Source organism: Lagenorhynchus albirostris, chromosome 1, assembly GCF_949774975.1.
Source record: "Lagenorhynchus albirostris chromosome 1, mLagAlb1.1, whole genome shotgun sequence".
NCBI classification, from domain to species: domain Eukaryota; kingdom Metazoa; phylum Chordata; class Mammalia; order Artiodactyla; family Delphinidae; genus Lagenorhynchus; species Lagenorhynchus albirostris.
In genome coordinates, this window is record NC_083095.1 from 14,478,196 (window position 1) to 14,490,159 (window position 11,964).

The 11,964-nt window shown below is 46.4% G+C and overlaps 1 protein-coding gene across 1 annotated transcript in view; it reads left to right on the plus strand.

Moving 5' to 3' along the window:
• The window catches only part of FOXN3 (forkhead box N3), a 404,980-nt gene that overhangs the window by 135,362 nt on the left and 257,654 nt on the right, over positions 1-11,964 (plus strand). The window lies entirely within an intron of this gene.

The window sequence follows — 11,964 nt, forward strand, 5'->3', positions numbered from 1 at the left end:
TGGCAGTATGTGGTGGCTGGTGGTCATTTTTAGGGTTAGGGTCCTGGTTTGAGGAATTACATTTCCTGACAACCAGGCAGACTGTTTAGAGCACAATGTTGCCAGATGGTCTTTGCCTTACCTGAAAGCAGCTGGTTGCCACGGATGCCCCCCGCCCCAGGGCTGGGCTGATGGTGGAGATCGGGCTGACTCACCCTCTACCTCTGTGGATTTCATCAGCATCCTGGCATCAGGAGCAAAATGAGAGGCAGCTAAAGTTTGGGTCTGCTTCGAGGTGTTCAATCAACACCGGCTTTTCTCTCTTTTTGTCTTGACCTTTGGTGGTTAGCTTGAGCTTTCCACTTGCAAAATCCTGGGCTCTTCACTCTGAAAGAGACCTTAGAATTCGCCGGGTCTGCCCCACCAATTGCAAATTCCAAAACTGAAACATCCTTCTTTAAACCTATGGTGGGAGGATGTTGCCTCCAGGCCATGCAATGTCCCACAGATACCAAGGAAGGAAAGGCTAGCCCTGGGGGACTTCTCTGGCAGGCTCAGTGTTCCAGATTCATTTAACAGGCGAGACTGGAAAGTTATTTCTGTCAAAGGCACAGGGAGCAAAGTTTTAAGAAGAAAAATAGAGAATATTCATTTTCTCAGCTAGAAAGAACTTTGGAGAAGAGCTGTTCCTGCCCCCCCATTGTCAGAAAAAGACACTGAGGTCCAGAGTGGTTCCCAGGCTCATCCAAAAGGACCAAGCTCTAAGGCAGACTTATGATGGATTGGGTTGGGATCCAGGGAACTGTTGAAATTTCAGCAAAGCGCGTTAACCAAGATGTGAGGAAAGAGGAGGAGGGAAGGGAATCCTGCCAGTGAGGGCCGTGGGCTCCAAGGCACCTGGGGGAAGGTGCAGATGGTAGCTGTGGGCCACCAGGGACCTTTACAGATCTGCACCTCGGTGGGCAGATACTGAAAGGGGTAATTACTTATAATGTTCTTGGCTGACATGGCCCTCCATGAAGCAGGATATTAGGACTTAGTAAAATAATGCATCCTACAGAACACATTTCATTGACTCCTGGTCTAGGAACATTTCTGGGAAGGTTGGGAGAATGCGAAGGCCCCATGAAATGGACTAGAGCTGGGTCCATAGGTGGGCACAGTCACAGGCAGCTGTCTTAGAGCAGTTTCTTTCCTGCCATCCCCTGGCTCCGTAATGCAAGAGCAGGGAGTGTCAGGAGCTGCCCGGTGACTCCCCTGCCCAGCGTGGGTTCAGAGCACTTGCCCACACAGGGTAGTGGATGCAGTGGATGGGGGCCACTGGCTCTGCCCCCATGCAACAAGCAGATCCTGCTGTCAAGGTAGCACCGTCAGGGGCTTCAGAACAAGGGGACGTGGCGAGTATGCCTCTAGTGACAGGGGTGCTCTCATCTTGGTCCTCTGCTATGTCCCCCTGCTGGACCACTCAGTTCCCCCTCTGGCCCCCCTGGTCTCTTCCTCTATTCCTCTCTCCCCAAGATGGCAAAGTCCCTTTTGGTGGCCGGGGGAGAAGTCTTTGGGCAAAAGGCTCTCGGGCTCCCACGGTGAGTTGGCCGAATTGTGTGCATATGGGGGTGTGGATCCGGCAAAGCCACGGCTCCAAAAGAGAAAGCAAAATGCCCTAGAACTTGGCCTCCTGCCCCCACAAACGTGGTAATTCCAAATGTCACCTTGGCATTTCCTTCTCAAATAAACTCTGTCTTGTTCCTATCATAAGAAAACACGGACCGCGGAACTTCTGTGTTGATTTCTCAGTCCTCTGATTGACTTGCTGTGTGACATGCTGAACTATTAAATTTTCTTTCAGGGATAAATGTGGACATGGACTTTGTGATTTTTAGCTGTTGGGTACTGGAGGCCTGTGGTTTATTTTGAGTCAAAGAAAAGAATCTGGACTTCCATATTGTGTGAGTGAGTGTGTGTGTGTGTTTATAGGAAAAGGATATAAGGTAAAGAGTAGCTAATATTAATTGATTGTGAAGAGCCACATGGATATTTTTAAAAAAACATCAGAGATGGTTCAAAGGGTAGGAGATACCTTGATAACATTGCCATCAGAAACTAAGGAATGGGGACGATTTGGGTAGAAGAGTTGTGCTTGATGGTTAAGTCAAGAAAGCAGAAGTAATTAACAAAGGAACACCTTGAATTTAAAGAGGTGCTTTGCCTCTCGGGAACACGTGAAAAATGTTTATGCTTCAGTTCTCTGCAGAGTTCTCGTGAAACCCACAAGGGAGATGCAGGGAAAAAACCCCACCCATTTTGAAGATTCAGAAATGAAGACACAGAAGGTACCTGACACAGTAATTCTGGGACAAAGGTGGGATTTGAATCTAGAGTTTCTTTTGTTAAGAATATAAATATTGGGACTTCCCTGGTGGCTTAGTGGTTAAGAATCCGCCTGCCAACGCAGGGGACACGGGTTCAATCCCTGGTCCGGGAAGATCCCACATGCTGCGGAGCCGCTAAGCCCCTGCACCACAACTACTGAGCCTGCGCTCTAGAGCCCGCGAACTGCAACTACTGAGCCTGCGAGCCATAACTACTGAAGCCCTCGTGCCCTAGAGCCCGTGTGCCACAACAAGAGAAGCCACTGCAATGAGAAGCTCACGCACCGCAATGAAGAGTAGCGCCCGCTCGCCACAACTAGAGAAAGCCTGGGCACAGCAATGAAGACCCAACACAACAACAACAACAACAAAAAAGAATATAAATATTTTTTCCTAGTTTGCTCTGTCTGAAAAGGCCTTGGAGAGAAGCTAGTGATTTCCCCGTACAGTCAACTCTTGGCATTGTGGGAAGAGAGAAGGTAGAGGACTGGGAGAGAGAGGAGGGGCCAGCGAATCAAGCTCATCATCACATCGTATCACGAGGGTCTTCGTGTCCAGCGTGGTGGGGACAGGCAGAGAGAGCGCCTGTAGACACTGGACCCTCTTCATTGCCAAGGTACCCCTGCTAGTTTCCGAATGAACACTGGCTCTGTGGAGAGAGTGGGCTTGGGGCTTTCTGGATCAGATCTACACACCTCCGTTTTCATGTCCACAAATGACCTCCTTGACCTACGGGGGGGTGGGGGGGATCAGTTAAAACATGGATAGATACATTCATTTGGAATTTATTTTGGTGATTTTAGATTAGGAAGAACAGAACTTTTTCTCAGAAACACATATTAAAAGTGTGTTTTTGAGATTAGCTGTGTATCTTTAACGCATGCGTGTAATCAAAAAGACATTTGGAAACCACGTGGACATTTACTTTAAACTGCAGATATTTATAGACAAGCTCAAGCAAAACACACTTGGTGCCAGAGACACAGATTGGGTGTGGGTCACTGTTTATATGGAAAGATTGGATTTTTTTGTGCTGCGTTCTAGGAAACCTCCTGTGTTCCTGGGGGCGTTTCCTAGTAGAGTTATCTGTTTGGATGGTAGGGAGTTGATAATTTCCCTTGTGGCAATATTAGGTGCCACATGGTAGAGGATGTTGGAGGGGGAAGCTGGTGAAAGTTCAGAAGGAAACTCTATACTGTGTGGGGCTGCTAGATATTGAATGCACTTCAATTCCAGCCCTCAGTTCCTTATTAAAATACCTACTGAGGGATTCTACAGTTTCCTCTTAACTCACATAGTTACTCTATGGAGAATACTGTGCTTTTCACTCTTCTGTATCACCAGTGGAGGATGTAAATTAGGATTGACTTTCTGGAGAGCAGATCGGCAACCGGGATCCAAGGCCTTATAATGTGAATACTCTGACCCAGTGATTCCACTTTTAGGAATTCATTCCAAGGACATAGAGCTTTGTACACGATGCCTGAATAAGGCTGTTCATCTGACATTGTTCATAGGATCAGATAAGCTAAGTGTCCAGTAGAATGAGGGTGGCTAAGCCATTGGTCATCACAGTGTCACACGGGCACGCCACGACCATTTACTGAGTGCCTACTACTTCTATGTGCCAGGCACACAGAAGGTGCCATGATACAGTCTCAAGCCCACCCGAAGCTCAAACTTTTGTAGTAGAAACAGACTTCATCCATTGTGAAGTGGAAGAAAGCAGGGTACAAAGTATATTTACAGGATCTCATTTTCATCATATGAATAGAAACACTCTGGAAGACTGTCTGAATTAACAAAGGTGTAGAAGCTTTGGGCAATGAAGTTATAGACGAGCTTTTCCTCCCTTTTTATTTTTCTCTAGTTTCCAAGTCTTTTGCAGTGACAACTTATTATATATACTGTATATACTATATGTATATATAGTGTATATATATATATATATTTTAAACGTGGCTTTGAGGAAAGAGAGAAAGAGAAGTGAGCAGAACTGGGCTCTAGACCCAACTCTTTTTTTTTAAAACTTGTGCTGAGCCCTTGAGCGAGTCTGAGAACTGTCCTGAACGTCCTCCGAACGGCTTGCGGAGAGGCCTCCTAGGGCTCCAGCTCAGGACACAGAGATCGCAGCTCTGTCTCTTCTGAGGACACTGGGGATTTTGCTGCAGGGCTGGCAGGACTGGAGCTCTCCCGGGGAGCCAGACAGCAGATGGGCTGCTGAAGCCCTGATCCCTGGGCACTATTGGTCTCCAGGGCTCTGGTCCTCTAGGAACCTGGGGCTGTGCTCAAACCGGGAAAAGAGTTTCTGTATTAGTCATATAATTAAATTAAGGAAGTGCCTCTCACCTGGTGAAAAAAAATAAGCTGCGGTTGACTTGCACTAACTCAGCCTAATGTCCCCGCACCCCAAGCAAACAAGGATGGCAGCTCCATGGATTGAGCCTTGCCTGGTGCCTGTTCCAGTGCAAAAAGCATTTCACAGACGTTTTCCTCGTTGAGGCTCATGATACACCCTGAAGTGTAGGTACTCATCGCCTCCATTTTACAGGTGGGGACCTTGAGCTCAGAAGACAGGTAACGGGAGCAGGTCATTGGAGTAGAAGAGGCTGGGATTCAAACCCCAGGCCATCTGCTTCGAAGCAACATCTTTTTTTTTTGTTGTTGTTGTACGCAGGCCTCTCACTGTTGTGGCCTCTCCCGTTGCGGAGCACAGGCTCCGGACGCGCAGGCTCAGCGGCCATGGCTCACGGGCCCAGCCGCTCCGGGGCATGTGGGATCTTCCCGGACCGGGACACGAACCTGTGTCCCCCGCATCGGCAGGCGGACTCTCAACCACTGTGCCACCTGGGAAGCCCCGAAGCAACATCTTTAATATCTGTTCTGTACTGCCTTCCACTCCAAGAGGCAAGCTCTACCATAACCATAGAAACAGATGTCTAAAGCCAGGGGAGTGTGTGAGGGATGAGGTAATCTATCAAGTGGCAGGACTCTGGGAAGCTGAGGAATGCAGAGGCTTAGAATGGGCAGAAGGTTATTTCTGATAAAAGTGTTTTTTTTTTTTTTGTCTTGCGGCATCTTAGTTCTCCAACGAGGGATTGAACCCAGGGTCCACGGCAGTGAAAGTGATCCTAACCACTGGACCAACTGCCAGGGAATTTCCATTTCTGTTGAAAGTTGATGCAGAGAAAGTTACTCTTTTTTTTTTTTTAACATCTTTATTGGAGTATAATTGCTTTACAATGGTGGGTTAATTTCTGCTTTATAACAAAGTGAATCAGCTATACATATACATATATCAGCTATACCTATACATATATATGTATAGCTATACATATACATATATATAGAGATGCCCCTCCTCCCACCTAGAGGGGTGGGACAGAGAGGGTGGGAGGGAGGGAGACACAAGAGGGAAGAGATATGGGAACATATGTATACGTATAACTGATTCACCTTGTTATAAAGCAGAAACTAACACCATTGTAAAGCAATTATACTCCAGTAAAAATGTTAAAAAAAAAAATCTACAAACAATAAATGCTTGTAGAGCATGTATGGAGAAAAGGGAACCCTCTTGCACTGTTGGTGGGAATGTAAATTGATACAGCCACTATGGAGAACACTATGGAGGTTCCTTAAAAAACTAAAAATAGAACTACCATACGACCCAGCAATCCCACTACTGGGCATATACCCTGAGAAAACCATAATTCAAAAAGAGTCATGTACCAAAATGTTCATTGCAGCTCTATTTACAATAGCCAGGACATGGAAGCAACCTAAGTGTCCATCATCGGATGAATGGATAAAGAAGATGTGGCACATATATACGATGGAATATTACTCAGCCATAAAAAGGAACGAAACCGAGATATTTGTAGTGAGGTGGATGGACCTAGAGTCTGTCATACAGAGTGAAGTAAGTCAGAAAGAGAAAGTTACTCTTAGTTGCCTTTTCTGGAGGGTTATAAATGAGGAAACTGGGGTCTGAGTGAGTGAGAGAGAGAGAGAGAGAGAGAAATAACCACCCTCCCTTATGCTCACTATAATAACCTTTCCTCCTGCTTGTGGTTTGAAATCAAAGGCCAGCTATTATACCTTACATACCTATACCTCCCCAAAGAGTGATAACTTATACCAAGACCTGAACTTTGTTGTTGACTTTTTTTCTTGAAATTCTTTCCTTGCTGGGTTCTAGCTTTGCTTAATTAGTAGGTATTAAAAGATGGTAAGACAGGGACTTCCCTGGTGGTCCAGTGGTTAAGACTTTGCCTTCCAATGCAGGGGGTGTGGGTTCGATCCCTGGTCAAGGAACTGAGATCCCACATGCCTCACGGCCTTAAAACAGAGGCAATATTGTAACAAATTCAATAAAGACTTTAAAGGTGGTCCACATCAAAACCCCCCACAACTTTATAAAAGAAAAGATGATCAGACAAATAGGAGATACCAGGGACACACAGATAGGACAATTTAAGTTAGAATGAGGATAAGGAATTGTTTATTTTCCACATCCAAAGAGTGTTCTAATATGATAGGTACTACAGTTGACCTTTGGACAGCATGAGTTTGAACTACGTGGGTCCACTTATACGTGGACTTTTTTCAATAGTAAATACTGTAGTGCTGCATGTTCCATGTGGTTGACGCCACAAATGCGGAGGAACAGCAAATAGGGAGGGATCGTGTATAACTCTAACTTATACACAGAAAACAAACAGCCAGTTCTTCCTGTTGTGCATTCAAAATGTACACGTTGGAGTATTAGCTAATTATTTGTCATGCATTTGCCACCCATGACTAATCCTATTTTATGAATGAAATGAAAGCAGGGAGGTGAAAATACTTGCATGACCTCTCAAAGCTGAGCCATTGGTAGAAACAGCACTTGAACCCAAGTTCCCTTCTGCTAACTCACTAGGCTACTGTTCCATTTAAACCATGAGTCATAAGCCATCAGGAACTGGTACAAATACTCTGGTGGCTTTTGTCATCCTCTCTTCTTTTCTCTAAGGGGCCAGATAGTAAATATTTTAAGCTTTGCAGGCTATACAGTTTCTGCTGGGACCGCTCCACCCTGCCCCTTCTCGGGAAAGCAGCCATCGGTGATATATAAACTAATGGCTGGGGCTTTGTTCCAATAAAATTTTATTTAGGAAACAGGTAGTGGACGTGATTGGCTGGCAGGTTGTAGTTTGCTATCGAAGGCTCCTTCTTCTTCATTTCTGATGTTGGGTGGGAAAGTCAAGTTAGCCATGAGAAATGTTCAGTTCGAACACTGAGCAGGCCCTGAAGTTGGGTAGAGGCTGATGTGTAAATTATGTCCGTGGCTGGGAAGGCTGGCCGCTTAGGATAAAACTGAGAACTGTATGTTCAAGCAATAGACTGTACCTAACAAGCAGTAGACGGCCACTCATCCCATGAACATGGGCGTGGCCTCAAGGGAGACGCTGGGGAGACCCTGGAGAATTCAGGGCACATGAACCCCTGAACTAATCAGCCTGGGGGTGTTTTCCGCTATTGAGGGGCATAGTTGCATCGTCTGCCTGCACGGCCAGAATGTTCCATCCGGCCCACAGTCTACGCCTACAATCCATTTCTCCCATCAGAATGTGGACCCCAGGAAGGGCCTAATTACCACAAATGTGTTGCAATGAGCTCCCTGTTTGCCTCCTCATCCACAGCAACTAGCAGTTCTTATTAGCGGCAGAGGGCTGGGAGTGACGTGACGCATTTGCGTCGAGGCAATGGTACATCGCGCGGAAGTGTCACTAGAGATGGCTGATACCTGTCCCCTGAGAGGAACAGGTGGGTCTGCAAAGAAAATGACTTAAAAACTAGCTGTCTATGTGTTCAGCTTACCCGCAACACTCCCGCCTAGGAACGTGCATTCTCCAAGGACAGTGTCCTGCACACTGGGCTGGGATTGGAGAATTTTGCCATTAAGGTCAGGAAAGTTTATTCCGGTTCTGCTGTTAAGAGAGGGAGTGTTATTTTTCTTTCAGCAGAGACAGCACGGGATCTAGGACCAAGATTAGAAAAGTTTTTCAGCAAATCTTCGGGGGGGTTGTAGAAAACTTCAAGAAATCCTAATTAATTCCAGGAAAGAATTTCAATGGTTTATTGATACCTTCAACTATAAAGAGAGAAAAGAAGAAAAGGTTTAATCATTCTGCTTGGGAGAAAATGTACCGGTATTAGGCACAGTTAATGTAAATAATGAGCGAATGATTCTTAAAGTTGGCTCTTAACTCTCATTCTATTATAATTCTCTTTATATTTTACATAATAATAGTAAACACTTGTATAGCATTTACTGTGTGCCATGCATCCCCGTAGGTGCTTTACAAATGTCCCTTTATTTGATCCTCCTTGCAGCCCTAAGAGGGAAGTACTATACCCCCATTTTACAGGTGAAGGCAGTAAGGTACCAGGAGGTCAAATGACTTGGCCATGCCGGCAAGCTTGACTAGCCTATGTGCTTGCCCCTCCTGTCGCCTGTCTTTTAAATGGATGTCGTGGCAGTAAAAAGTACGAGTGTATTCCTTCTAATGGATCCATCGTTTCCTAGAACAGATCGATCAATCCCTCATTGCATCCCTTGCTCAGCAAAGATTTCTAATGTTTACTGTCTGCTGGGCAGGACTCTGTCTACTTGGCTTCTCAGACATAATGACGGTGGGTGGTGATGGCTGACAGCAGTGTTGGATGAGGTGAAGGAGAGCTCCAGCTGTGTGCCCTCACCTCCATGAAGCGACTTCAGCCCAAGCTGCAAACCTGCTTCCCAAGGGCGCACCTGTTCACTAAGCTCACGGGACAGGTGTGGCAAATCAGAACACCTGTGCGTTAATTTGAAGTGAGAAATGTCACTGCCTAGAAGTGGTCTGGTGAGCTTGGGAATCAGGAAGGGAAGGCTTGGATGATTTCATGATTTGAATGAGTGCGACTGCAAAATCAATTGCTCACAGCCCGCTGTGTAGCTAGATGCCATTGTTGCTGAGGCCCCAACCTCAAGGCCAGGGTTAATGCTGCCCAGTGCACCGGGCTGGTCTTAGAAAAAGTCCACCTTTGTGGAATCTGTAAGAGCCTCCAGTACCCTGACCCTCCCACCCGACTCCCACCCCTCCCTCCCTTTCAGGAGGACACTTAGTTCTTTAGATATGTTAACGCAGCCCACCCTGCAGACTGGGGACTGGGTGGTCTCTCCCTTTGGGACTTTGTATATCTATATCCCATCTAGCACAGGAAAGTTTTTTCTGTTCAAGCTGGTGGGGTGTGTAGGACAGAGCTGAGACCCGGAGGGTGACTGAGAGCCCTGGAAATGAGCAGTGACACTAGGTTAAGGGCAAAATCAAAGGTCTAGCCTACTTGCACAGGTTCCATGGGCTCCTCCTGGCTTCCCAGCTCACTCCTTGGAGAAGGTAATCACACACCGCCTTGCAATGTCATCATTTTTAACATTAAAGGAGTGGTACCAAGAAATGGCAGGTCCAGTCCTGTGTGCAGAGGCTTCGGGTAGTTGGGGAACAGGCCTCAGAGGAGGGACTGGAGGGCGCAGTTGCTGTTTTGAACTGAGGGGAAGGGATGGCCCAGGCTGGGCAGAGACCCTGGGCAGGGGGCCTGGTTGGAGTGGAAGGAGAGCTGGAGCTTCAGCTGTGCCCTCACACTTCATTCAGGGCTGCCTTTTCCGCAGCTGGACCAGTGTCCAGTCCTCTCCCCGTCCCCTTCCTAAATCGGTCATCCTTCAGTATTCAGACCTCAATCAGGCTTGGACACCTGGACCTACTCTCGCCCTATTTGTTTTGCTGCAGCTTAATCACCATCACCTGAACCATAAATAACATCAAAGGAAAGGGCTGGTCACGGACCAAGAGGGTGTAGCTGAAAGGTGACCCGCTGCAGAGTCCCCCTGTTGCTCATTAACAAGGCTTGAACCCACAGCTCTGCAGGGAACTGAAACAGGGCTCTCTCTGCTGCATGGGTTTGAGGTGCTCCCTTTTCCCCAAGCTCTACTGGGAAGCTGCTGCAGCAGCCAGAGGCCAGGAAGGCACACCTCGATCAGAGGAGGGGGTGGCCCTCAACTTTCTCACCTTAGTGGGGGCGGGCAGGCCAAGAAGCAGACCTGGTGAGTGCGGATGGCGCCCTGGCTCGGAGCCTGCTGGATCAGACTGCTGGGTTCACTCCCGGCTCTGCCACCCCTTAGCTGAGTAACCTGTGGCAGGTCATTTTAACCAGCTTGAAGCCCAGGTCTCTTGTAAAGATAATCGTACCTTCCTCAAGGAGCTGTTGGCCGACAGAGGAGATAGTCCATGAGAAGCGATGAGCCTGGCACACGGTAGGCGCACATGGGGAAGATGCGGGCTGTGTGTGGCCTGAAGCCTATTCAGTTTGGGGTAGGAGGGAACTCTTTAAGAAAAGAATGTAAAATTACAAATATGGAACCAGGTATAAGTAAGCATTTATTTCAAATGATAAAAGAAAACACAAAAAAGTGTATGATTAAAAAGCTGACATCCTAAACATCATGAAATCAAAATAACATAATATTATTATTGATCAGCTGTGTAACATGTGTCTATGTTACTTTTCTTCCTACAGCTTTTGGGCTCTGTACTCTTTGATCATTTCTTCATATGATAATGATTTTGGAATGCCATTTTCTCTCTAGAGAATAGCAAGATAATTCACCCATTCCTATAGCGCGGTTGGTTGGGATTTGTTTTTTACAGTTGATAGTTTAGAAAAAAAGTTTTTTAGCTTTACAACTGGTTGTCGGTAACGTCAGATAAATTTTTAGGATTATTGTCAAACTTGCGGAAAGCTCTTTCAAGTTTCTTTCAATGTGTGAGCTGTAAGGTTTCAGAGCATTTAAAATTTTTGTATGCAGTGTCTAATCTTAAATATAAAAGATGCCTATTAGACACATTTCTGGAGTCCTTACCTGGGCCGCGGAAGGGGCCTGTGTGAGTGAGGGGTGTTGAGGTTTAAGCTTCAGTATTTCATGGTAAATTTTCCTGTGAGTACTCAATAAATGTTAACTAGATCATATTTTATTATATTTACTGACACTCATCTTTTTAATTTTATAGTTTTAGATTTACTAAAAATGAATTCTCATTGACACTAAATAGAATCTTAATTTAGTTACATTTGTGCAAGTCGTTCATTCAGTATCATTTGTTGACTGTCTACTTTGATCAATCTACCTCACGTTGATCGTTGGGAGCCTTCGATGACAGAGTGGCAACACACAGCTCAGTGTCTTCCTGTAGTGACTACACAATAAACTAAGGCACTATTGTAACTGAAAGTGGGGTCTGGCTACTCGCCGCTCAAAAGCCAATAAAGAGGCCAAGTTGGTGGAAAGGAGAGTTTGCTTTACTTTGGATGCCTGCAACCGGGAGGGCTGGGGGCGGGAGTGCTGGGGGCGGGAGTGGGGAGGGGGAGGGCCGACGCCTGTCCAAAGGCCAAGTCCCCCTCCCTGACAATCAGGGGGCAAGAACTTTTATAGACGGAGGGAAGGGGCTACGTGCAGAAACAGCACAGTCAGCTCTGACCGTCATCTTGAAATTGGTCATCTGTGGTCTGACCAGCGTCATCTTGATTGTTTTAG